Genomic DNA, 26108 nt, shown 5'->3' with positions numbered 1-26108 from the left:
AATATGAGTGTAACTGTATTTTATAATGTATTTTTAAGTGTTTTGTGAATTTTTTTTGTTGTGGAAAACTGTTAACTACAGCTCTTCGAGCGTGGAAAGGATTGTTCGTCTTTTTTCAAGACTTGTAATACCTGCGCAATAGAAATTGATTGCGAAAGGCCACATTGCGCGCAGAAAAGTCATACGGCTAGATTTGGAGTTTTGTCGGTAACGACCCGAAAAACTAACGCCCGCGTTTTACTGGCCGCACCATAAAAATAACTCTGGTATCGAGAGTCCACTTAAAGGCTGCGTTAGGCTCCAAAAAAGGAGCGTAGAGCATTTTTAACGCAGCTTCAACTCTCGATACCAGAGTTGCTTACGGACGCGGCCAGCCTCAAAAACGTGCTCGTGCACGATTCTCCCATAGGAAACAATGGGGCTGTTTGAGCTGAAAAAAAACCTAACACCTGCAAAAAAGCCGCGTTCAGCTCCTAACGCAGCCCCATTGTTTGCTATGCGGTAACCCTTCCGACGTCTGCACTTAACACTCTAACATGTACCCCGAGTCTAAACACCCCTAACCTTACACTTATTAACCCCTAATCTGCCGCCCCCGCTATCGCTGACCCCTGCATATTATTATTAACCCCTAATCTGCCGCTCTGTAAACCGCCGCTACTTACATTATCCCTATGTCCCCCTAATCTGCTGCCCTAACATCGCCGACCCCTATATTATATTTATTAATCCCTAATCTGCCCCCCACAACGTCGCCTCCACCTGCCTACACTTATTAACCCCTAATCTGCCGACCGGACCGCACCGCTATTATAATAAAGTTATTAACCCCTAATCCGCCTCACTAACCCTATCATAAATAGTATTAACCCCTAATCTGCCCTCCCTAACATCGCCAACACCTAACTTCAATTATTAACCCCTAATCTGCCGACCGAATCTCGCCGCTATTCTAATAAATGTATTAACCCCTAAAGCTAAGTCTAACCCTAATACTAACACCCCCCTAAGTTAAATATAATTTAAATCTAACGAAATTAATTAACTCTTATTAAATAAATTATTCCTATTTAAAGCTAAATACTTACCTGTAAAATAAATCCTAATATAGCTACAATATAAATTATAATTATATTATAGCTATTTTAGGATTTATATTTATTTTACAGGTAACTTTGTATTTATTTTAACCAGGTACAATAGCTATTAAATAGTTAAGAACTATTTAATAGCTAAAATAGTTAAAATAATTAAAAATTTACCTGTAAAAGAAATCCTAACCTAAATTACAAATAAACCTAACACTAGACTATCAATAAATTAATTAAATACAATTGCTACAAATAAATACAATTAAATAAACTAGCTAAAGTACAAAAAATAAAAAAGAACTAAGTTACAAAAAATAAAAAAATATCTACAAACATAAGAAAAATATTACAACAATTTTAAACTAATTACACCTACTCTAAGCCCCCTAATAAAACAACAAAGCCCCCCAAAATAAAAAATGCCCTACCCTATTCTAAATTACTAAAGTTAAAAGCTCTTTTACCTTACCAGCCCTGAACAGGGCCCTTTGCGGGGCATGCCCCAAGAAGTTCAGCTCTTTTGCCTGTAAAAAAAAAACATACAATACCCCCCCCCAACATTACCCCTAATCTAACCCAAACCCCCCTTAAATAAACCTAACACTAAGCCCCTGAAGATCATCCTACCTTGTCTTCACCTCACCAGGTATCACCGATCCGTCCTGGCTCCAAAATCTTCATCCAACCCAAGCGGGGGTTGGCGAGCCATCATCTGGTGCCTGAAGAGGCTCCAAAGTCTTCATCCTATCCGGGAAGAAGAGGCGATCCGGACCGGCAACCATCTTGATCCAAGCGGCATCTTCTATCTTCATCCGATGACGACCGGCTCCATCCTGAAGACCTCCACCAAGGACCCATCTTCTTCCGGCGACGTCCAACTGCAGAATGACGGTTCCTTTAAGGGACGTCATCCAAAATGGCGTCCCTCGAATTCCGATTGGCTGATAGGATTCTATCAGCCAATCGGAATTAAGGTAGGAATATTCTGATTGGCTGATGGAATCAGCCAATCAGAATCAAGTTCAATCCGATTGGCTGATCCAATCAGCCAATCAGATTGAGCTCGCATTCTATTGGCTGTTCCGATCAGCCAATAGAATGCAAGCTCAATCTGATTGGCTGACTGGATCAGCCAATCGGATTGAACTTGATTCTGATTGGCTGATTCCATCAGCCAATCAGAATATTCCTACCTTAATTCCGATTGGCTGATAGAATCCTATAAGCCAATCGGAATTCGAGGGACGCCATCTTGGATGACGTCCCTTAAAGGAACCGTCATTCTGCAGTTGGACGTCGCCGGAAGAAGATGGGTCCGCGGTGGAGGTCTTCAGGATGGAGCCGGTCGTCATCGGATGAAGATAGAAGATGCCGCTTGGATCAAGATGGTTGCCGGTCCGGATCGCCTCTTCTTCCCGGATAGGATGAAGACTTTGGAGCCTCTTCTGGACCTCTTCAGGCACCGGATGATGGATCGCCAACCCCCGCTTGGGTTGGATGAAGATTTTGGAGCCAGGACGGATCGGTGATACCTGGTGAGGTGAAGACAAGGTAGGATGATCTTCAGGGGCTTAGTGTTAGGTTTATTTAAGGGGGGTTTGGGTTAGATTAGGGGTATGTGGGTGGTGGGTTGTAATGTTGGGGGGGTATTGTATGTTTTTTTTTTACAGGCAAAAGAGCTGAACTTCTTGGTGCATGCCCCGCAAAGGGCCCTGTTCAGGGCTGGTAAGGTAAAAGAGCTTTTAACTTTAGTAATTTAGAATAGGGTAGGGCATTTTTTATTTTGGGGGGCTTTGTTGTTTTATTAGGGGGCTTAGAGTAGGTGTAATTAGTTTAAAATTGTTGTAATATTTTTCTTATGTTTGTAGATATTTTTTTATTTTTTGTAACTTAGTTCTTTTTTATTTCTCTTGTTAAGTGTATCCAGTCCACGGATCATCCATTACTTATGGAATATATTCTCCTTCCCAACAGGAAGCTGCAAGAGTCCACCCACAGCAAAGCTGCTATATAGCTCCTCCCCTAACTGCCATATTCAGTCATTCTCTTGCAAGCCTCAACATAGATAGGAGGTTGTGAGAGTCTGTGGTGCTTTCTACTTAGTTTATTCTTCAATCAAAAGTTTGTTATTTTTAAATGGCACCGGAGTGTGCTGTTTATCTCAGGCAGTATTTGGAAGAAGAATCTGCCTGCGTTTTTCTATGATCTTAGCAGACGTAACTAAGATCCATTTGCTGTTCTCACATATTCTGAGGAGTGAGGTACTTCAGAGGGGGAATGGCGTGCAGGTTTTCCTGCAGATAAGGTATGTGCAGTAAAATATTTTTCTAGGAATGGAATTGACTAAGAAAATACTGCTGATACCGAAGTAATGTAAGTAAAGCCTTAAATGCAGCGATAGCGACTGGTATCAGGCTTATTAATAGAGATACATACTCTTGTAAAAATGTGTTTTAAAACGTTTGCTGGCATGTTTAATCGTTTTTTAACATATGTTTGGTGATAAAACTTATTGGGGCCTAAGTTTTTTCCACATGGCTGGCTTAAATTTTGCATAGAAACAGTTTCCTGAGGCTTTCCACTGTTATAGTATAAAAGTTACAGTTGGTGCAGTTAAAATTACAAACAGTGACATTCAGCTTCCCTCAGCAGTCCCCTGCATGCTATAGGACATCTCTGAAGGGCTCAAAAGGGCTTCAAAAGTAGGAGCTGTTATGACTGTTTAAAACATATTTTTCGTTTTGTTAATCTGTTTTTTGTATTAAGGGGTTAATCATCCATTTGCAAGTGGGTGCAATGCTCTGCTAACTTGTTACATACACTGTAAAAATGTTGTTAGTTTAACTGCCTTTTTTCACTGTTATTTCAAATTTTGGCAAAATTTGTTTCTCTTAAAGGCACAGTAATGTTTTATATATTTGCTTGTTAACTTGATTTAAAGTGTTTTCCAATCTTACTAGTCTCATTATTAGTCTGTTCTAACATGTCTGACATAGAGGAAGCTCTGTGTTCATTATGTTTTAAAGCCATGGTGGAACCCCATCTTAGAATGTGTACCAGATGTACTGATTTCATGTTAAACAATAAAGATCATTTTTTGTCTTTAAAAACATTATCACCAGAGGATTCTGTCGTGGGGGTAGTTATGCCGACTAACTCTCCCCACGTGTCAGACCTTTTGACTCCCGCTTTAGGGACTCACGCTCAAATGGCGCCAAGTACATCAAGGGCACCCATAGCGTTTCTTTACCAGGGGATTCTGTCGAGGGGAAAGTTATGCCGACTAACTCTCCCCACGTGTCAGACCCTTCGACTCCCGCTTCAGGGACTCACGCTCAAATGGCGCCAAGTACATCAAGGGCGCCCATAGTGTTTATTTTACAAGACATGGCAAAGGTGGTGAATAATATTCTGGCAGCAGTATTAGTCAGACTACCTGAAATTAAAGGAAAGCAGTTAGCTCTGGGGGGTAGATACAGAGCATACAGACGCTTTAAGAACCATGTATGATACTACCTCACAATATGCTTAGTCTGTGGGTGATTTTTTTTTTTTTGACTCAGGAAAGATGATTTAACCTGATTCTGATATTTCTACATTTAAAATTTATGCTTGAGAACCTCCACTTGTTGCTCAGGGAGGCTTTGGCTGCTCTGAATGAATGTGTACAATCGCAGGGCCAGAGAAATTGTGTAGACTGGATAAATAATATGCAGTGCCGGTGTGTACTGATGTTTTTCCAATACCTAAAGAGGTTTACTAAAAAATTTTTTAATAAGGAATGGGATAGACCAGGTGTGCCGTTCTCTTCCCCTCCTATTTTTTAGAAGAATGTTTTCTAATAGTTACCACCACACGGGACTTCTGGCAGACAGTTCCTAAGGTGGAGAGAAGAGTTTCTACTCTAGCTAAGCGTACCACTACCTCTGACGAGGACAGTTGTGCTTTTTAGATCCAATGGATAAAAAATGTTTATTCAACAGGGTTTTATCCTGCAGCCCCTTGCATACATTGCTTCTGTCACTGCTGCTGCGGCGTTCTGGGTTGAGTCTCTTGATGAGGCTTTACAGTTAAGCGACTCCATTGGATGAATATATTTGACAAGCTTATGCTAGCCAATTCCTTTGTTTTCTGATGCCTTGTTCATTTGACTAGACTAACGGCTAAGAATTCTGTTTTTTACTATACTGGCGCGCAGAGCGCTATGGCTTATATCATGGTCAGCTGTCGTGACTTTAATAAATAAGCTACTTAACTTCCCTTCAAGGGGCAGACCCTATTCGGGCCTGGTTTAAAGGAGATTATTGCTTATATCACTGGAGGAAAAGGTCATGCCCTTCCTCAGGATAGGTCTAAATCAAGGGCAAAAAAAAAAAAAAAAGTCTAATTTTCGTACCTTTTAAAAACTTCAGGGCAGGTGTGGCATCCTCTTCCTCTAAGGCAAAACAAGAGGGAATTTTTGCTCAGTCCAAGGCGGTCTGGAGACAATCGGACCTGGAACAAAGATAAGCAGGCCAAGGAGCCTGCTGCTGCCTCTAAGGCAGCATGAAGGAACGGACCCCTATCCGGTAACGGATCCTATAGGGGGCAGACTTTCATTCTTTGCCCAGGCGTGGGCAAGAGATGCCCAGGATCCCTAGGCATTGGAATTTATATCCCAGAGATATCTTCTGGATTTCAAAGATTCCCCCCCAAAAAAAGGGGAGATTTCGCCTTTCACAATTATCTGCAAACCAGATAAAGAAGGAGGCATTCTTACATTGTGTACGAGATCCATCCAGTTCCAAGAGAGGAACAGGGACAGAGTTTTTACTCAAATCTGTTTGTGGTTCCCAAGGAGAGGGAACCTTCAGACCTATTTTGGATCTAAAGATCTTAAACAAATTCCTCAGAATTCCGTCATTTAAGATGGAAACTATTCGTACCATCTTAACTATGATCCAGGAGAGTCAATAGAGGACTACAATGGATTTGAAGGATGCTTATCCTCACATTGTGATGCATAAAGATCACCATCGTTTTTCAGGTTTGCCTTTCTAGACAGGCATTACCAGTTTGTAGCTCTTTCCTTTGGGATATCTACAGCCCCAAGAATCTTTATGGAGGTTCTGGGGTCGCTTTGGCGGTCCTTAGACCGCGGGGCATAGAAGTGGCCCCTTATTTAGACGACATCCTGATACAGGCGTCAAACATCCAAATTGCCCAGTCTCATACGGACGTAGTACTGGCATTTCTGAGATCACATGGGTGGAAAGTGAACAAGGAAAGAGTTCTCTATCCCCAATCTCAAGGGTTTCCCTCCTAGGGACTCTGATAGATTCTGTAGAAATGAAAATTTACCTGACGGAGTCCAGGTTGTCAAAGTTTCTAAATTTCTGCCGTGTTTTTTTTTCCATCCCATCCGCGCCCTTCGGTGGCTCAGTACATGAATGAAATCGGCTTAATGGTAGCGGCAAGGGACATAGTACCGTTTGCACGTCTACATTTCAGACCGCTGCAACTATGCATGCTCAGTCAGAGGAACGGGGATTACACAGATTTGTCCCCCTGTTAAACCTGGACCAAGAGACCAGAGATTCTCTTCTCTGGTGACTATGTCGGGTCCATCTGTCCAAGGGTATGACCTTCCGCAGGTCAGATGGGACAATTGTTACAATAGATGCCAGCCTTTTAGGTTGGGATGCAGTCTGGAACTCCCTGAAGGCTCAGGGATAGTGGACTTAGGAGGAGACCCTCCTTCTAATAAATATTCTGGAACTGGGAGTGATATTCTATGCTCTTCAGACTTGGCCTCAGTTAGCAACTCTGAGGTACATCATACTCAGTCGGACAATATACACGACTGTGGCTTACATCAGCCATCAAGGGGGAACAGAAGTTCCCTAGCGATGTTAGAAGTCTTACAATAATTCACTGGACAGAGACTCACTCTTGTCTATCAGCTATCCATATCCCAGGTGTTGAGAACTGGGAGGTGGATTTTCTAAGTCGTCAGACTTTTCTTCCGGGGGAGTGGGATTTCCTCCGGAGGTCAAGACCAAGCAGGAGAGGGCTTTGGTGTTTTTGACAGCGCCTGCGTAGCCACGCAGGACCTGGTATGCAGATCTGGTGGACATGTCATCCTTTCCATCACGGTCTCTGCTTCAGAGACAGGTCCCTCTACCTCAGGGTCCTTTCAACCATCTAAATAGAATCAATCTGAGATGGACTGCCTGGAGACTGAACGCTTGATGTTATCAAAGCATGGCTTCTCCGAGTCAGTCATTGATACCTTAATACAGACATGAAAGCCTGTCTCTAGGAAAATTGAACATAGATATGGTGTAAATATCTGATTGTTATGAATCCAAGGGTTACTCATGGAGTAAAGTCTGGATTCCCAGGATATTATCTTTTCTCCAAGATGTTTTTGAGAAAAGGGTTGTCAGCTAATTCCTTAAAAGGGGACAGATTTTTACTCTGTCTATTTTTTTGCACAAGCGTCTGGCAGGTATTCTAGACGTTCAGGCATTTGGTCAGGCTTTGGTTAGATCCAAGCCTGTGTTTAAAACTGTTGCTCCGCCATGGAGCTTAAACCTGATTCTTAAGGTTCTTCAAGAAGTTCCGTTTGAACCTTTTTTGTTCCATAGATATCAATCTTTATCTTGGAAAGTTCCTTTTGGGTAGCTAATTCCTCGACTCGTAGAGTCTCCAAGTTATCTGTGTTACAATGTGATTCTCCTTATCTGGTCCTTCGTACGGATAAGGTAGTCCTGCGTACCAACCTGGGTTTTTTCCTAAGGTGGTATCTAACAAGTACATCACTCAAGAGATAGTTGTTCCATGCTTGTATCCTAATCCTTCCTCAAAGAAGGAACGTCTATTACACAATTTTGGACGTGGTTTGTGCTTTAAAGTTTTACTTACAAGCTACTACAGTTTTCATCAAACGTTCACCTTGTTTGTTGTCTATTCTGGACAGAGGAGAGGTCAAAAGACTTCAGCAGCCTCTCTGTCTTTTTGGTTAAAAAGCATAATTCATTTAGCTTATGAGACTGCTGGACAGCAGCCTCCTGAAGGGATTACAGCTCATTCTACTAGAGCTGTGGTTTTCACTTGGGCCTTTTTTAAATGTGGCTTCTGTTGAACAGATTTACAAGACGGAGTCTTGGTCTGCGCTTCATACTTTTCAAATTTAACAAATTTGATACCTTGCTTCTTCGGAGGCTATTTTTGGGAGAAAGGGTTTTTTACAGGCAGTGGTAACTTCCGTTTAAGTACCTGCCTTGTCCCTCCCATCATCCGTGTACTTTAGCTTTGGTATTGGTATTCCATAAGTAATGGATGATCCGTGGACTGGATACACTTAACAAGAGAAAACATAATTTATGCTTACCTGATAAATTTATTTCTCTTGTAGTGTATCCAGTCCACGGCCCGCCCTGTCACTTTAAGGCAGGTAATTTTTTCATTTGAACTACAGTCACCACTGCACCCTATGGTTTTTCCTTTCTCTGCATGTTTTCGGTCGAATGACTGAATATGGCAGTTAGGGGAGGAGCTATATAGCGGCTTTGCTGTGGGTGGACTCTTGCAGCTTCCTGTTGGGAAGGAGAATATATTCCATAAGTAATGGATGATCCGTGGACTGGATACACTACAAGAGAAATAAATTTATCAGGTAAGCATAAATTATGTTTTTTTGTACTTTAGCTAGTTTCTTTAATTGTATTTATTTGTAGCAATTGTATTTAATTAATTTATTGATAGTGTAGTGTTAGGTTAATTGTAGGTAATTGTAGGTAGTTTATTTAATTAATTTATTGATAGTATAGTGTTAGTTTTAATTGTAACTTAGTTTAGGATTTCTTTTACAGGTAAATTTGTAATTATTTTAACTATTTTAGCTATTAAATAGTTCTTAACTATTTAATAGCTATTGTACCTGGTTAAAATAAATACAAAGTTACCTGTAAAATAAATATAAATCCTAAAATAGCTATAATATAAATATAATTTATATTGTAGCTATATTAGGATTTATTTTACAGGTAAGTATTTAGCTTTAAATAGGAATAATTTATTTAATAAGAGTTAATTTATTTAGTTAGATTTAAATTATATTTAAGTTAGGGGGGTGTTAGTGTTAGGGTTAGACTTAGCTTTAGGGGTTAATACATTTATTAGAATAGCGGTGAGCTCCGGTCGGCAGATTAGGGGTTAATAATTGAAGTTAGGTGTCGGCGATGTTAGGGAGGGCAGATTAGGGGTTAATACTATTTATTATAGGGTTAGTGAGGCGGATTAGGGGTTAATAACTTTATTATAGTAGCGCTCAGGTCCGCTCGGCAGATTAGGGGTTAATAAGTGTAGGTAGCTGGCGGAGACGTTGTGGGGGGCAGATTAGGGGTTAATAAATATAATACAGGGGTCGGCGGTGTTAGGGGCAGCAGATTAGGGGTACATAAGGATAACGTAGGTGGCGGTCGGCAGATTAGGGGTTAAAAAAATTTAATCGAGTGGCGGCGATGTGGGGGGGACCTCGGTTTAGGGGTACATAGGTAGTTTATGGGTGTTAGTGTACTTTAGAGTACAGTAGTTAAGAGCTTTATGAACCGGCGTTAGCCCAGAAAGCTCTTAGCTACTGACTTTTTTCCTGCGGCTGGAGTTTTGTCGTTAGATGTCTAACGCTCACTTCAGACACGACTCTAAATACCGGAGTTAGGAAGATCCCATTGAAAAGATAGGATACGCAATTGACGTAAGGGAATCTGCGGTATGGAAAAGTCGCGGCTGAAAAGTGAGCGTTAGACCCTATTTTGAGTGACTCTAAATACCGGCGGTAGCCTAAAACCAGCGTTAGGAGCCTCTAACGCTGGTTTTCACGGCTACCGCCAAACTCCAAATCTAGGTCTTAACGCGCTACTTTTAATCTTGCCCAAAGAGAGCTACAACTTCAGCCGTATCTACAGCTAAACAATGGTGTTGTTTAAAATCACCACCTTCTGTAATTTTTAACAAACACTATTTAATATTTATTGCATTCAATTTTTTTTTTACCAAATACAGAATTTGAAACTTTAAAGGGACATTAAACACTAATTAAATGATTGTGATGATATATTTACAGCAAAGATTAGCCTAAGAATTAAATTATTTTAATTGTTTGAAATAAAAAAATAATGGTAAAGTTTTAGTGCTCACAAAACAATGGTCCTTGACGTATTATAACCTAGATTTTTTTCTCTGCAGAGGCCAATAAGGGGCAGATATAAATTGGTCACTAGAGTTTGCAACCAGTGACTGTGTAGCGTATAACAGTGTTAAAGGGACATGAAACTTAAATATGTTCTTTTGTGATTCAGACAGAGCACACAATTTTTAAAAAGTTCAACTTTACTTCTATTATCAAATTTGCTTTGCTGTGATGTTGTTCTTTGTTGGCAGAGATACCTAGGTAGAAATGGCAGGAAACAGTGCTGCCATCTAGTGCCATTCCAAATGGATAACATTCTTGGAAAACTACCGCCATATACCGTAGTGCTCTAGACACGTGCACGCTCCTGAGCTTACATCCCTGCTTTTCAACAAAAGATACCAAGATAATGAAGAAAATTTGATAATAGAAGTAAATTATAAAGTCGTGTAACCCCTTAATGACCTGTAATGTACCCTGTAGCCTTTCCATGGAGGTGTCTGTTTCAAGCCTGCAGAAGGGAGGGTCAAATAGCGCTCGTCCGTCCTATTATACCCAGGTAATCCCTTAATGTACAGGGTTCAAATTGCATGCTCTATCTGAATCATGAAAGAAAAAATTTGGGTTTCATGTCCCTTTAAGTTTGGAGTCTGCACTTCTATTCCTAACAGGAAATGTAAACAGCAAATTATATTAGAGGAAATGAAATAATAAAAGTATATTGAAAAGTGATTTTTTTTTTTTTATTAAATATTTTTTATTATAAACATAAGTTATCACAATTCTTTCAAACGTTACAAGTATGAAGTAAACACAGCAATCACAAGAATGGTATCTCACATTACATTGAAATGACATAAATATTGCATAATTTAACCAGGTTTTCATCTCCATTCCTAACAGATCTAAAGATCAAACTATACCTGAGTGGGAGGTGAAATGAGGAGTGAGTAGCAGCGTTCACAGATTAGGAGAATCGTTGTCAGTTGGTAGGTTAAGGTTTTGGCGTTTTTTCCGCCTTTTGTTCTGCTTTTTTTAAAAGCGGAATTACGCTAGTAGCCAGTTGTTATGTGGGTATTGCCTGTATAAGCAGTAGAGCGGATGCAAGGGCCAACAAGGGCCACCGCTCCAAAGAAGTGAAATCAAAATTCAGTCATCTTTGCGGTATCGTGGGCTAAAGTACCCCCTATGAGGGGGGAGAGGATAGTAGGTAAGGGGAGGGGGAGGGGGGGAGGGGCTCATTGAGTGAAGGGGGGGGGGTGGAGGAGGGGGGGGGGAGGGTGGACAGACCGTCTCGGACCCGTATCAGGGGCCAGTGACACTAAGGGGCAGGGAATCCTAAGAATTAGTTCTGAGACTCTGTAGGTAGGCTTCCCAGGGTTCCCAAACAAGACAGAAAGCTTCCGACTTGCGCCGGACTCTGTAGACAAAGTCTTCCATGGACTTGACATAATTCAGGTATTCCAATACACTCTGCCATTTTGGGGGGTGCACTTTTTTCCAGTTCCTGGCAATTGCCATTTTAACTGAGGTGAGTATGTATATAAGAAGGGTTCTCTGGTGCGGAGGCACTTTCTCCAAACCCAAGTGTAGAAGAGCCATTCCGGGGTCCTTTATCTCTGGAAGACCCATCAAGCAACAGATCTTACTGGTCTTATCCCAGAGTGACTTTAGGTTAGGACAAGTCCACCAGGTGTGTAGTGGGGTGCCAATGCCACCACAGTTCCTCCAACAGGAGGGGGGGTGATTAGGGTAGAGGGTTTGCAGTCTGGTCGGGACCAGATGCCACCTAGTGAGCATTTTAAAGTAGAGTTCGTACATCGTGGTGCAATGTAAGGCAGCCTTGGTTTTAGCGATGGCCAATGTCCATTTCTTAGGTGAGTATACCGTCTGCAGCTCTGCCTCCCAGGAGAGCATATGTCTCGTCTTAGGAATTGCGGGGGGAACCAGTAGGCATCGATAGTGTGCCGTGAGGGGTTTATAGGTCTGAAGGCCCGTTTTCCATCGAGCTTCCCAAGCTGTAAGAGGCCGTGGGGCATCACTCAGGAACCCCCAGGCTTTTAGTAGAGATCTTAATCTTAGAAGTTCAAATGTCAATTGCCGCGGGACCTCAAAGTTTGCCACCATCTCGTCTTGCGTTAGAAGCCGATCTTCTACATAAAAATCACCTACTGTCAAAATTCCGACCTGCCGCCACAAGTTCAGTCTCATATTGGGGAGGGTCTGAAGTATGGGGAGTACAGGTTGGATAGGAGAAGGATGGGGGGCGATCTGAGTGTGGTGTCGTAATTTATACCATAGCATTTGGCATCCTCTAACAATTGAGTTAGAGATGGTGTGGACGGTAGCAAGATGCGGGGGAAACCACAACAAATCAGACAGATCTATATAGGCAGGCAATGATGCCTGTTCCAGGTCCCTCCACCTCGTGGGGGGGAGGTCTCGTCCCCAAGCAGAGACATGAGAGATCATTGCCGCCTCATAGTACATCTTCACACTTGGCAATCCCAGCCCTCCCTGATCTAGGGGGGACTGTAAGATTGAGGCCGCTACTCTGGGTTTCTTGTTGTTCCAGACATATCTATTAAATAGGGTCTGAAAATTTTTCAGAAGTTTATCTGGGACTGGGAGGGGAATACATCGCATAATGTATGTTAGCTTGGGTAGTAGCATCATTTTCAGGGCTGCAATTCTACCCATCCAGGAGAGTTCGTCATATTTCTTTGCTCTCAGGTGCTTGTCAACTGTCTTCAACAAGGTGTGGTAGTTCTCATGAAGGACCGTCTCCTTATCATAAGACAAGAAGACACCTAGGTGCCGGATACCTTTGGTAGACCATTTGAAGGAGTATTGCTGTCGCAAAGTTCTCTGTTCTTGGTGGTCCAGATGGATCGGGAACGCCTCCGTCTTGGCTACATTTATTTTGTAGTTAGAGAGTACACCGAATCTTTCTATAAGAGCCATCAGCGGTGGGAGCGATAAGGTCGGCTCTGCAATGAAAAGTGTAAGATCATCCGCGAATAATGCCACTTTTTGAACTGAATCATGCAGCAACAGACCCTGAATTTGGGTGTCCTGCCTAATGGCTTCCGCTAATGGCTCCATAACCATCGCAAAAAGGAGCGGCGACAGGGGGCATTCCTGCCTCGTTCCATTTCGTATGTGTATCTTAGGGGAGCAAAAACCCAACCCCTTGACCACCGCTGTGGGAAGGGTATATAGGGCCTCAACTGCCCCACAGAATGAGAGCGGGATCCCAAACGTTCTCAGAGCCTCAAACATATATTCCCATCTCACCCTGTCGAAGGCCTTTTCGGCATCTAACGACAGGGTGAGAAGGGGCAAGCCCATGTCGTGCGATTCAGCGAAGATGTTCAGCAGTCTACGGGTATTATCAGAGCCCTGTCTGCCTTGGACAAATCCGACTTGGTCTAGATGGATTATAGAAGGGAGGTGTTTCCCTAGTCTCGTCGCAAGAACTTTAGAGTATATCTTGATGTCCACATTGATAAGGGAAATAGGTCTATAGCTCCCGCATTCCCTGAGGTCCTTCCCTTCTTTAGGGATGGTCATAATAGTAGCCTCCAAGAATTCCCCTAACATCTTTCCTCCTTTAGCCACATCGTTAAACAGTCGGAGTAGAAGAGGAGAGAGAAGAGACACAAAGGTTCTGTAGAAGAGGGTGGAGAAGCCATCCGGACCAGGGGCCTTATGAGGTTTAAGGGACAGGACGGCAGCCTTCACTTCCTCTAAGGTGAATGGTCTATCAAGGTCTGCAACAGACTCCTCACTCAGCTGTGGTAGTCGCAACTTGGTTAAAAATTGCCCCAACTCTCCACCGCTCACCGGTGGGTCATTAGAACCGCTGTCTAGATCATAAAGGGCAGCGTAATAGTCTGAGAAGGCTTGACCGATCTCCCTAGGAGAGCAGACCATGCCCCGGACTGAATTGATGGCCGGGATCCTACTGGCAACCGCCCTGTTACGAAGTTTGCGAGCCAAAAGCCTATCGGCTTTGTTCCCTTTGCTGTAATATATTTGTTTTAACTTGAATAGGTTGGCTTGCACTTTTAAAAGCTCTCGTTTATTGATCTCAGCCCTTATTACACCCACCTGGGTGGCAAGAGCGGGGTCCGGGGCTTTTTTGTTGGCCATCTCTAGGAGTCTTAGTTTGGTATACAGTTTTGATAAGGGAATCTTATGGGCCTCCTTCCATTGGGCCTTTTTCTTTATGAAATGGCCTCTCAGATACGCTTTAAGGGTGGCCCAGACTATTTCAAGACTCGTATCCCCAGTGTCATTGTGTGCTAAGAAATCTAGAATGATTTCATTTAGGAGTGGAATCTCTGTTTCCGCGAGACACTGGTCTGGAAGTTTCCAGGACGGCCTACAGTCAGGGGACTGTAAGGCCAAGAGTTGGGCACTAACCATATCATGGTCTGACCACGGACAGGGCCTGATCTTTGACACAGCAAAGTTGTCAAGTGTCCATGAGTCGCAAAGCAGATAATCCAACCGAGAATATGAATTGTGGGGCACCGAATGGTGTGTGTAGTCTAGTTCGGTCGGAGCTAAGCATCTCCAGACATCAAACAGTCCAAATTGATACATGAGCCTTCGGAAGGCCATTGACAGAGAAATTAGGTTACGGTCTGTTGGGTGGTTTGTGTTTTTTTTCTTGTCTAGTACTGGGTTCCAGACCAGATTCAAATCGCCCCCCCACCAAGAGATGTCCTCTCCTGATTGAGTCTAGCTTGTGCAAGAATTTTCGGAGAAAGGGGATCTGTCCCGTATTCGGGGCATAGATGGATGCCAACGTGTAGAGGGCTCCATTCAGGACACAGACCAGGATAAGGAACCTACCCTCAGGGTCTCGTTCTATGTGGTCAATCGTACAAGTAACATCACGGTGGATCAATATGGCAACTCCTCTCTTTTTTTCCGTATAGGAGGCAGTTTCACAGATCGGATATAAAGGGGAACTCCTGGGCTGCTTAGAGCCCCTTTCCCAGTGGGTCTCCTGCAAAAACATTAAATGTATTTTGTGGGCAAATAGGTAATTAAACAGGAGACTCCTTTTAGTAGGTGAGTTAAGTCCCTGGACGTTCAGGGTGGCAGCCAAAACGGGAGCCATTGTATGAGCGGGCGCCTCCTGCGTAAAAAATGAGGACCTCAGTTGCGGGTAAGGGGAGAGGTTTTAAGGCGGGTGGCGCAGATAAGTGGGGACAAGGGGATATGGGTGGGAAAAGGAGGGAGGCGGGGGTTGGGGCACTTCAGGCCACGAACAGGACGTCTTGAGGTTCAAACGTTACTAGCGTATGTTGATGTGTATATAAACACTATCACAATGAGTGATCTCGCAACTAACAGTTGGAGAGCACAACTATAGATGTGTGGGGGGGGGAGAGGCCAGCAAAGATAACCGAGCCCCAGTCGGTCAGTTTAAAACGTGCAAGAATAGGGAGAGCGAGAGAGAGGGAAAGGGAGAGAAAGAAAGAGCTCCTCTCCCCCCTCGCTCACGCCCCCAGTCACTATTGCAATTTTCTCGCTGTAAGCGAGGGTCTTATATTATGTTACTGTAATGGGTGCATATCGCTATCTCTGGTATGAGGCTAAGAGAAAAATTGAGGTACGGGAAGTCTAATCTCAGTTCTGCAAGAATGAAGATTGGAGGAGAGAGTGGAATGGAAGACTCGTGTGTTAGGCTGTATTTATGGTTCTCCGTCTATAATGTCTCCTCAAGAGAGGTTGTGTGCATACAAGGTACCCTTGTAGGAGAAGGTGTTTCAGGCCCCAAATTTCTGCTATTATGTACAGAGGAGTTAGGATGAAGAGCTTAAAGCAAGAGAGGAAAAGCAACAATAAACAACATCAACATCTTTATAAACAGTCAATATATGATGGCCATCGTCAGTTCGCAGGGGCTAAGCCTGGGAGGGGTGTCGATCTTGTACCGTAGAGCTAGTTTCACATGTAAGTCTGACGATCACCAAGTTGAGAACTAATCTAATTCCTGGGGGATCAGGTACCAGTGGGGGGGACTGTTAGTATAAATGGTATGAGATCAACACAGTCGATGGGGCATATATTGAGGATGCTTATGAATAGCTATAAATGGTGTACTTAACCTTAGAGATATTGGTCATAAATGGGGATTAGGAAGTGTGCAGCTCCTGACGATAGCCATCTAACCCCTGAGAGGTATATACATAAATATCAGTTAGAACAGCATCAACGTGGGGACCTAGTGGTCGCCAGGTTGAAGACTCTGGGCAGATATTGGTTTTTGTACTTCTGATATAACTTGAGGTACATACATAACTAACAGTAAAAACAAGAACAGAGTAAACATTAACAACATAGGTACAAATAACATCACATAATGATGACCATCAAACCAAAAGGACCAATTTAGGGATTATATAGGTCTGGGAACTCAGGCTGCTATTGAACGGGAGATGAGTGCCATATGAGTGTTCCCCTTACCCAACTCCTGCCTTTCCCATTAAGAAGAAAGACGGCTACCTCAGCAATTGTAGTTTAGAGGGGCAAGGGTATTCAAACAGGTGTATTCTTTTTTAATTCTAGGAGGTATGCTACCCAGGGCGGGGGTGCAAAATTATTTACTGTACACGTTACTGCTTAGTTATTCCTCTAAACTAAAGATTAAGGCAAGCGCAACTCTGGATAGTGCGCATCTAAGCATTGGGGTAAAATGGGGTGGGGGTTCACTCCCTTGCGTAGCACTAATTAATCTAGAGGGGGTGGGCAGTCTAGAGTGGGAGTGTAGAGCTGTTGTTAATGTACTCTACTACCGTGGGATATTTCTTTAGTGTGGTTAGGGCCTGTGCCTCACTAAGCAGTGGTCATCTGAGTAAAGTGCTAGAACATAGTAAGTCACAGGCTACACATAACTTGACTGACCTTAATAAGTTAGTTAAGTACAATTTACGAATAATTACAGGCACAAGGAGGTAGAGTAAGAGAGGGAGGGAGAAAGAAGGAAGAGGAGAAGAGTAGTGTAGAAAAGAAAGAGAGAGGAGAAACAGGAAGGGAGAGGAGGGGAGACGAGGAGGAGAGATAGCCAGAGAACATTAATGTAAAAAGAGAAGACATCCATTATGTCTCAGCAGTCTCACCAATCTTCGTGTACCCTCGGTACACACGAGGAAAAGTGATTTTAATACACAGAATTAAATATTTTATATTCTAATCTAGAAGTGTTTAATGTCCGTTTAACATCCCTTTCACAAAACATGTTTAGACAGAAGCTTGTTTTTCTATACGCTGAGGTTTAGTGTTACTCTCTCTGTCTCCCTCTGTCAAGCTAAGTGCATATGATTCACAGTCATTATTTTTGTTTTCGTATCAATAGTGCAATAAAAATGCAGTTTATGTCTATAACCTAGTATACAGTGGACCTTATCTCCCTGCAATGATCTGATTTATTTTTAAACTTAAGTGAACTCTGGTTATAAGTTTTGTTATCTATAATGATAATGCATAAGTAGAATATTTTACCTTTGTATTTATGAGCAAACACAGATGTACCCCCCCCCGTGCGGGGAATAAAATTATAGAAATAATAAGGCTCAGGCAGTAGGGGATCAACAGTGGGACCTGGTACAAAAAATGTTTAGGTCCCCCAAATCTAATTCAGTGGTAACCAATAGTACTAATATACATTCTGCTTTGTATAATGATTTTGAGGATAGTTAGATAGATAAGGTTGACCTGCATTCCGCACTAATAAAAGGCTCCCCATGCATTGGTTTGTACACATTCTGCACACAGCTATGTATAGACAGTGGACAAGTGGAGCGTTATTTAATGCTCTCGCTTGCACGCTATCTTCGCTAAATTTAAGTTTTTTGCGCGATTTGGTTAGCGCTTGTAATACACGTTGAAAGTAAAGAATTTTCGCTTACCCGATAACGTGCAAAAAGGCGAACTTCGAATATCACGATCATGTTAATGTATTCCCCTTAGAAATCAATGGAGCAAAAAAAGTGGAGAAAACCTAATACCCTGCATATATATGTCTATATATGTACTGTATACATATGTTTTTTATGTTTTTATATGTGTACATATGTCTGTAAATACATATATATATATATACATAAGTACATATAAACACACACACACATATATATATATACTGTATATATATATATATATATATATATATATATATACATATTTACACATATATATATATATATACAGTATATACAGTATATACAGTGTATATATATATATATATATATATATATATATATATATATATGTATGTATCTCTATGTTAAGTCCCTTTGCCTGACTTTTTTTTTCTAACACCAGAGACCTCATATCTTTGAAAACAGTTGCAGAGAAAAACTACACAGAAGGCATACGGTATTATTTATGTGGATTTTGTTCAGTCCTTAGTCTGCAATTTAGGAATCAAACAGTCCCAGTCCTCAGGGCAGTACACATAAATAAACAACAAATGGTGTAGTTGGAGTCTGTCTTACCGCGTCTGGTCCACGGGTGTGACTGTGGTGCCCCGTCATCAGGCTGATATCCGGATCAAATTTCTTTGCGCCTGAGACCTCCTCCGATCAGACGGTATCCAGAGTCTCCAGACTTCCGCGTACCAAACACACCCTCCTTAGACGCGTGCAGTTGCTCACGCCCTGCTCAACATAGGACCAATCCGGATTGAAGAAGGGAGGAGACACACAACTCAATTGGTGTCTGCGTCCGTGCTCACTGTGGGGAATCCTGTAATAGCTGCACAGAAGAATCAGGAGCACCGGTAGATGAAAAAAGTAGCTTTTATTCACTCATAAATAGCTACAAAATAAAAGTTCCAATGCTTGCTTGCTTGTTTTAATAAATTCTGTGTGTTCAGAATTTATGGGCTTGACAGCAGCTGGTTGGTAAATTGGAGAAGGAAAAAACAGCTGACATATTTCGGCTTTGCAGCCGTACTCTTAGCTGATAAAAGTTTTAAAACCAAGCGCCCTTTTTCTAGGGCGTACCTTTCTCCAATTGGCCAAACAGTACACCTATCAAAATATCATTTTAACTCATGAACAAATCAATGCATAAGTGAGTCAAAAAACAAATTACAGGCACAAATCTTTTAACATTTCATTACACTGTTGCTTGCTGCTAATCTCAAAAATAAATGAAATAAAAGTGTACTCTGTCACTTAATTTCAAAAAACATAACCCTTATCCTTTTAAACTAAGTCTAACCTTTGTTTGCTAACAGTGTTTTGCCATATCTTCCTCTGACTTATTACAACTAATTGTTTACTTATTTGCATAATACCCTTACTATTTAAATCCTGAAGTGGAATTAACTATGCAGGATTCCTTGGTGTTAAAGTGAGATACATGTGAAAACAATAACCCCTACACATTGTCCGTTTACCTACGTGTAAGGGTGCATATTTGTTTAAATCAAACTGTTTTGTGCCTAAGTCAAAACAATGTTGGGAAGAATGTAGACATTGTTACAAGCTGTGGGGAAGTTTATGGTATGGATCTTTACATTTAGAATTTAGGTGTAAAATGAATTACATTATTGCCAATAGTTAATCAAGTCATAGGAGGAGTTTAATCCTGAAGGTGTTCTGGTCCTCAATTTGAAGATCCAGAACACCTCCTGCCTACCCAAAAGTACCTCTCTATCGCCCCCTCTTGATGGAACTGCAATTCTTTCTATAGTCGTCCAGCTGAAGCTATCAGTATCCTTGTCATGTTTTTGTGCGAAATGTTGTACTAGTGGGGTAGTTGATCTTCCAATCCTAATTGTTGAGAGGTGTTCCCTAATGCGTGATCTTATCTCTCTTGTTGTAAGACCCACATATTGAATCTTACAAATTGTGCAAGTGATTAAATAGATCACATACTTAGATCTACATGTGATGCAAGTTTTAATTTCAAAAGACTGGCCTGTGATTGTGGACTGAAAAGTGTCTCCACAAATGACCTTCTCACAGGCCACACAGTCCCTGAAATTGCATCTGTGCATTCCCTTCACTGTCAGCCAGGCTGAGCTTCCTTGCTGTGTGGTCTTGAGTTTAGTTGGGGCTAACCTATTGCCAATCGTCATATTCCTTTTATATGCAAAATGACAGCCTGTTTTAGCAATATCCATCAGATCATCATCAGCAGAAAGCATATTAAAATGTTTCTTGATGATTCCGCAAACTTCACCATATTCCATAGAATAGTCTGTGATGAAGAGTGAACCTTTGTCAAACTGTTTAGTTGGACCAGTAGTTTTGTCCCTAGGTAGTAAAAGATCTTTCCTATCTAATCCATCTGCCATTTTTCTTGCTTTTTTGATTGTTTTTTGCTCATAGCCTCTGTTTTTAAGTCTCCGTGTTAAATCATTACTCTCCCTCACATAATGAACTTGGTTGCTACAGTTCCTTTTGACCCTTATGTATTGACCCTTTGCTACTGCACCAAATACATGTTGGGGATGGCAGCTTTTCGCATGAAGTAAGGTAGTCCCTGTTATTGGCTTCCTGTAGATGGTTGAAGTTACTTTCTCACCTATGTTACCCATAAGGGTGACATCAAGATAATTGATTTTGCAACTGTTACTTTCAAAGGTGAATTCAATCCCCTTGTCATTACTGTTTAAGTAATCAACAAAGGCATCAACCTCTGTTGGGTTACCTCTCCACACGAACAGGAGATCATCAATGAATCTCCTGAAGAAGACAATGTTGTCCTTGAAGGGGTTTTCTTCTCCAAATATGTGGCATTCCTCCCACCAACCCATGAATAGGTTGGCGTAGGAGGGGGCAAATTTTGCCCCCATAGCCGTGCCACACATTTGGAGAAAGTAGGTACCATTAAACTCAAAGAAATTATGTGTTAGGAGAAAAAGTGTAACTCTATGCACATAATCACATAATGTAGAGTTATTACCATAGTACTTTCTCATGTAGTAGTCAACCGCTTCTAGCCCCCTCTCATGGGGGATAGAAGAGTACAGAGATTTCACGTCGACGGTGACCCAACTGAAGCCCTCCTGCCAAGTTAAATCTGACACCAGGTTCAGAACATGTTTGGTGTCTAGAACATAGCTCGATAGACGTTTAATCATTGGCTGTAAAAGTGCATCAAGCCACTCCGATAGAGGCTCAAAGAGTGACCCAATGCCGCTGACAATGGGTCTGCCTCTAACATCCAGGAGTGACTTGTGCATCTTTGGCAGGAGGTTCAAAATGGGCATTCTAGGGTGGCTCACAAATAGATAATCACATGTATCTTTGTCTAATAGTCCCAATTCGAGACCATCATCAATTAGATCCCTGAGCTGTCTCTGAAAGTCCCTTGTAGGATCCGAACTCAATGTCCTATATTCCTTAGTGTTAGAGAGTTGCCTGTTTGCCTCCTTGACAAAATCACATCTGTCAAGGATAACTACAGACCCCCCCTTATCCGCTGAGCGAATCACCAAATTGGGATTCTCACTCAGTTTTTGTAATGCCTGTCGTTCTGTAGCTGTAATATTTTGCTTATAGAGCCTCTCACGATAATATAAATCAGTGAGATCCTTCTCCACTCTTGAGTGAAATTTTTCAATTACGGAACCTCTGTCCTGGACAGGGTAGAACTTTGAGGGCTTCTTGAATTTGGGTAGAACAGCGTGTGTTTCATTTGTATTAGATTCCTCATCATCCATCAATGTTAACAGAGTCCTAACATCACACTGTTCTCCGAAACTCAATATGTCCTCTTGAGTTGAATCCCCTATTGACAAATGGCCCAAATCATTCGTTGTTGAATCCCTATGTGATCTGGATTTTTGAAAGTGCTTGTGAAGGGTCAACTTCCTCACAAGTTTGTTTACGTCTAACAGTGTATTAAAAAGATTGAAACTGACTGTGGGAACAAACCCCAGACCCAATTCCAAAACTTTTGTTTCAGTTTTATTCAATACATATGTAGATAAATTGATAATACTCATGATCTTTAAATCATTTACTTCTTCCTTCGTGTGTATCTTCCCTTTGGAGTGTCTTTTATATCTCGCCCCTCCACGTTTCCTCTTGGAGGGGCCAGCGAAAAAACCTGATTAACCTGAGTTTTTTCTTTGCTATCAACAGTATTGGAACTGTTATCTGCGGCTACCTCAGGTTTATTCAAATTCTATTTGGAGTAAGCGTATGGTCTTGCATTTTTGAGGATTGGTGCCTTGGGTGTACTATCTTCTTTTGGTCTAACTGTTTGTGCTGTAGACTGTGTTGTGTTAGTACTGAGGGGATAGGGTGTATAACCTGTATCAGTATCCTCTCCCCCTGAGCCCGAACTCTCACCCTGTGAGTCAATTTCATTGTCTGAAAATTGTATTCTACGCTGACCTCTTCTACCCCTACCTCTTTGTCTCTGCCTGTTACCTCTCCTATTGCCAGATCCCCTTCTGGAGTTGTAGTCTCTCCTTCTAGTAAAACGTTCCCTGCGATTCCAAATATAAACTAAATTATTATTGAAATCTGTTTGGTCATGTATAAATTTATTGTGCTTTCTGTCAAGTAATAATTGTTTGGACTCGGCAATAGTATCTTGGAGGATCTGATCAAGTACTGGGTAATCAATATCTGTGCTGCGAGAATTTAACTCATTTTGAATAAGAGTAATCTTATCAGATATAACTTTAAGCTGAGTGGTCTTATATTGTATTAAAAGTACCATAAGTCTCGCTGAACATTCAGATAAAGTATCGTTCCATAATTGTATAAACTCTTTATCTTCAGTTACAAATGTGGGGAACTTATTTATACGTAGTCCCCTGGGAATTAAACCCAGCTCATTATATTTATTTAAAGTAATAATGTCCCACTTGAGTCTATTTTCTTTAACAAGTAAATCCTCCATGTCCTCAAATAAGGCCGTCAGAGTAAATTTGGTTGGATCTGTAGAAAAAATGCCATCAATCTCTCTTGAATGCTCATCTCTTTCAGTGGCAGTTTGTAATGAGTAAAAGATGTCAGCTGTTTTTTCCTTCTCCAATTTACCAACCAGCTGCTGTCAAGCCCATAAATTCTGAACACACAGAATTTATCAAAACAAGCAAGCAAGCATTGGAACTTTTATTTTGTAGCTATTTATGAGTGAATAAAAGCTACTTTTTTCATCTACCGGTGCTCCTGATTCTTCATTTGTGCACCTCATATCTTTGAGTCATAACTTTTTTGTGCAGCTAGATTGCGAGTTTGGCTTTATGAGTGAAAAAGCATCGTTATGGCCCATAACGATGCTTTTTCCCTAACGCTGCTATTACAAGTCTTGTAGGTATAGGTGTACCGCACACCTTTTTGGGCGTCACGCAACGTCAGTACCGCACTTTAAAAATGTCCTTTTTCAATGGGACTTTCATAGCACCGGTATTACGAGTTTTGCAGGGAGGCCAAAAAGTGAGCGGTACAGCCTAAAATGACAAGATCTGTACTGCCATCTAAAGTCAGTAGTTATGAGTTTTATGTTACAAAGCTGTAACATAAAACTCATAACTAAAGTGCTACAAAGTACACTAACACCCATAAACTACGTATTAACCCCTAAACCGAGGTCCTCCTGCATCACAAATAATAAAATAAAATCATTAACCCCTAATCTGCCACTCCGGACATTGCCGCCACTTAAAAAATGTATTAACCCCTATTCCACCACTCCCCAACATCGTCGCCACTATAATAAAATTATTAACCCCTAACCGCCGCCCTCCTGCATCAAAAACACTATTTAAATATAATTAACCCCTAATCTGCCGTCCGCCCACTCCGCTGCTATAATAAACCTATTAACCCCTAAACCTAACCCTAACGTAACCCTAACCCTAACACCCCCTAATTTAAATATAATTTTAAAAAATCTAATTAAAACCTACTATTATTACCTAAATAATTCCTATTTAAAACTAAAGACAAACGTACCTGTAAAATAAACCCTAAGCTAGCTACAATATAACAAATAGTTACATTGTAGTTAGCTTAGGTGTTATTTTTATTTCACAGGTAAGTTTGTATTTATTTTAACTAGGTAGACTAGCTAGTAAATAGTTATTAACTATTTACTAGCTACCTAGTTAAAATAAATACAAATTTATCTGTAAAATAAAACCTAACCTGAGTTACACCAACACCTAACATTACAATAAAATGAAATAAATTAAATTAACAGAATACAATTATCTAAATTACAAAAAAAATAAACACTAAATTACACAAAATAAAAAAAGAAATGATCAAAAATAAAAACGAATTACTCCTAATCTAATAGCCCTATCAAAATAATAATAAAAAAAACCCTAGCCTACACTAAACTGCCAATGTCCCTTAAATGGGCCTTTTGCTGGGCATTGCCCCAAAGAAATCAGCTATTTTACCTGTAAAAAAGATACAAACAACCCCCAAAAGTAAAACCCACCACCCACACAACCAAACCCTCCAAATAAAACCCTATCTAAATAAACCTAAGCTCCCCATTGCCCTGAAAAGGGCATTTGGATGGTCATTGCCCTTAAAAGGGCATTTAGCTCTTTTACATTGCCCAAAACCCTAGGATAAAAATAAAACCCACCCAATAAACCCTTAAAAAAACCTAACACTAACCCCCGATGATCCACTTACAGTTTTTGAAGACCGGACATCCATCCTCATCCAGGCAGCAGAAGTCCATATCGAAGCCGGCAGAAGTCTTCATCCAAGCGGGCATAAGTCCTCCTCGAAGCCGGCAGAATTCTTCATCCAAGCCGGCAGAAGTCTTCATCCAGACGGCATTTTCTATCTTCATCCATCCAGCACGGAGCGGGTCCACCTTCAAGACATCCGGGCGGAGCATCCTCTTACAATGGTTGCTGAAGAATGAAGTTTCCCTTTAAATTATGTCATCCAAGATGGGGTCCCTTACATTCCGATTGGCTGATAGAATTAAAATAGGAATTAAGGGTGGAAAATCATATTGGCTGTTGCAATCAGCCAATAGGATTGATCTTTCATCCTATTGGCTAATCCAATCAGCCAATAGGATTGAGCTTGCATTCTATTGGCTGATTGGAATAGCTTGGATGAGGACTTCTGCCCGCTTGGATGAAGACTTCTGCTGGCTTTGATGAGGACTTCTGCTGCCTGGATGAGGATGGATGTCCGGTCTTCAAAAACTGTAAGGGGATCGTCGGGGTTAGTGTTAGGTTTTTTTAAGGGTTTATTGGGTGGGTTTTATTTTTATCCTAGGTTTTTGGGCAATGTAAAAGAGCTAAATGCCCTTTTAAGGGCACTACCCATCCAAATGCCCTTTTCAGGGCAATGGGGAGCTTAAGTTTATTTAGATAGGGTTTTATTTGGGGGTTTGGTTGTGTGGGTGGTGGGTTTTACTGTTGGGGGTTGTTTGTATTTTTTTTACAGGTAAAAGAGCTGATTTCTTTGGGGCAATTCCCCGCAAAATGCCCTTTTAAGGACCATTGGCAGTTTAGTGTAGGCTAGGGTTTTTTTTTATTTTGGGGGCTTTTTTATTTTGATAGGGCTTTTAGATTAGGAGTAATTTCTTTTTTTTTTGTATAATTTAGTGTTTATTTTTTTTTTTTTTGTAATTCAGATAATTGTATTTTGTTAATTGAATTTATTTAATTTATTGTAATGTTAGGTGTTAGTGTAACTCAGGATAGGTTTTATTTTACAGGTAACTTTGTATTTATTTTAGCTAGGTAGTTATTAAATACTTAATAACTATTTACTAACTAGTCTACCTAGTTAAAATAAATACAAAATAACCTGTGAAATAAAAATAACACCTAAGATAACTACGATGTAACTATTAGTTATATTGTA

The 26108-nt window shown here is 41.2% G+C and overlaps 1 protein-coding gene across 1 annotated transcript in view; it reads left to right on the top strand.

Moving 5' to 3' along the window:
• Nucleotides 1-26108, top strand: part of LOC128653724 (ultra-long-chain fatty acid omega-hydroxylase-like) — a 157654-nt gene that overhangs the window by 5231 nt on the left and 126315 nt on the right.

This window comes from Bombina bombina, chromosome 3, assembly GCF_027579735.1.
Source record: "Bombina bombina isolate aBomBom1 chromosome 3, aBomBom1.pri, whole genome shotgun sequence".
Classification (NCBI taxonomy): domain Eukaryota; kingdom Metazoa; phylum Chordata; class Amphibia; order Anura; family Bombinatoridae; genus Bombina; species Bombina bombina.
This window is presented reverse-complemented; position numbering and strand designations above follow the sequence as displayed.